This window comes from Arachis ipaensis, chromosome B02, assembly GCF_000816755.2.
Source record: "Arachis ipaensis cultivar K30076 chromosome B02, Araip1.1, whole genome shotgun sequence".
NCBI lineage: Eukaryota > Viridiplantae > Streptophyta > Magnoliopsida > Fabales > Fabaceae > Arachis > Arachis ipaensis.
Genome location: NC_029786.2, coordinates 17,026,305 through 17,029,086, shown reverse-complemented (window position 1 = coordinate 17,029,086; position 2,782 = coordinate 17,026,305).

The window sequence follows — 2,782 nt, the reverse complement described above, 5'->3', positions numbered from 1 at the left end:
TAAAAAAACTATTATGACCATTACAATTACAATTTTATCATTATTTTAAAAAAAATTCGTAATAGAAGAAAGAATATTTTTCAAAAAAAAAATTTAATTTTAACCAAAAGACAAAAAATAGGATAAAACAAAACGTTTCGAATAAAAATAAAACGTTTTAAATATTTGAGATGAAATTTAATCTAAAAATTAGAGATTAAAACAATACTTTACTATTAGGATATTAAAAAAATACACATATAAACTGAAAACTATTTTGGGTGTCAAATTTGGATTAATTGAAAGTACAAGTAACAATACTTTTTTATTATATAAGTAAAAAATAGGGTAAAAAACGTAAATAAGCCAAGGGAGCTGAGAAATTACGCAAATTCGCCAAACTGAAAATTGCTTCACGAATGAGCCAAAGCACATTACTATATAATTCGAACCAGTTACAAAAACACATAATTTGAACCAAGGTAGCTCGAATATTGATGGAACAAGTGATGCATGTAATTTGAACCTAGTTGGTTCGAACTAGGATTGAGAGTAATTCGAACTAGGTGAGTTCGAATTACACGTTGGGACGCTTCAGCAAGTAATTCGAACCTAGTTGGTTCGAATTAGTCAAAGTTTACCTCGAATACTAATTCGAATTATGCTGTTAAAAAATTAATAATTTATTAAAAAAATTTATTAAAAAAATTAATAATTTAAAAATTAAAAAAATATATATTTTATTTCATACATTAAAAAAAAGCTAACAAAATATTTAATTACGAGACTTTTTTAAAATATTAATGAGCTATCAATTCAAATTCCATACAATACTTTTTTGTCAATTTTTAATAGCTCATGAATATTTTTTAATAAATTTTTTTAATAATTTTTTTAAATTATACTACAAATAATATTTTATCCTATGCAAAATAATTTTAAAAAATGGCTGGCAGAAGAGTATTGTATAGAATTCGAATTGCTCACCATATAATTTGAATCAGAGTGATTCGAACTTCCACATGCGTAATTCGAATCATGTAATATCTCACCATATAATTTAAATAATTTTATTAAAAAATTACCATGAATATTTTTTAATAAATTTATTTAAATTATACCACAAAAAAATATTTTATTCTATGCAAAATAATTTAAAAAATGGCTTAAAAAATGTTAGAAGTACAATAAAATTTGTAATGTCCTAATGACTTAGGACATTAAAGAAATACTCTACATAGTCACTAATAATTTAGAAATTAAAAAAAAATATTTTTATCATGTATTTACCTAAATCACTAGAATATTACAAACTTTTATAGTACTCATAACATCTTTTAAGCTATTTTTTAAAATTATTTTATATAGAATAAAATATATTTTTTAATTATTTTGGATGAAATAAAATATATATTTTTAATTTTTAAATTATTAATTTTCTAATAATTTTTTTTAATAAATTATTAATTTTTTAACAGCATAGTTCGAATTATTATTCGAGGCAAACTTTGACTAATTCGAACCAACTTGCTGAAGCGTCCAAACGTGTAATTCGAACTCACCTAGTTCGAATTACTCTCAATCCTAGTTCGAACCAACTAGATTCGAATTACATGCATCACTTGTTCCATCAATATTCGAGCTACCTTGGTTCGAATTATGTGTTTTTGTAGTTCGAACCAACCTAATTCGAAATTATATAGTAATGTGCTTTGACTCATTCGTGAAGCAATTTTTAGTTTGACGAATTTATGTAATTTCTCAATTCTCTTGGCTTATTTACGTTTTTTACCCTAAAAAATAGTTGGTATAAGTGATAAGTGATAAAAAAAATGTTCTCTTAATTTACAAAATTTGAAGCTTAATTATTCTCATTGTCAATATGAAAGTCCTCATTTTGATAAATAATAATATGCAAATATCTTAACAAATGTTCAAAGAAGTTGAAAACGTATCTTATAAATAATTCCAATAAATATATAAAATAGGTGACCAAATTTATTATTTTTATTTTTTCATAATATTTCTCAACTCATCAAGTCAAAGATTAATGTGTTACAGATCTGAGTTCTATTTAAAAGCCTGCTATTGACTAATGAGTTGCTGCATATAAAAGATGGAATTCGAACTCTCGACACTTAGTTAAGCAGACGAGTAACTTGACTCCTCGACGAACCAAAGTTGGTTACCAAACTTATTATTAAATTTAAGGCCTAAAATTAATTGTATGTATCAAATAAGAGATTTTTTATTGTTAGAGATATAATTATTTATGTGTATTTTTTTATCACTTTAAATTTTCGAAACCCAACAAATTCAAAACAAAAATATTTTTATAACATTTTGATAGTTCAATGCTTCAATGAAATTCAAGTGAGTATTATATGTTGAAATATAATTATAATAGGCACGTGAGTCAAAGAAACAAAGGAAACGTGGGCAACTGCCATATTGTAAAGAAACTAGAAGTCTAGAACGAACTTGGACCAATAACAGGGTGGCGACTACCCCAAAAGGGGACGAAATTAAAATAATGCTATGAAATAAAAAACTTCATTCATCCATTATTCATTATTTATATCAATTTCACTATTCATATCCAAAACGAAACCTCACATATAAGCCAAGTGCATTGTGTGATGAGTAGGTGTCATGAGTGTCACTCTCAATCAATTTTCCATATATATATATATATTGATGCCTTTGTCATATATATACACTACATTCCAATTTCACTGGCTACTGATGAGTGTGAGCGTTATCCACTACTACATTTAATTTAAGCATTGCGTCTCATCAAGAA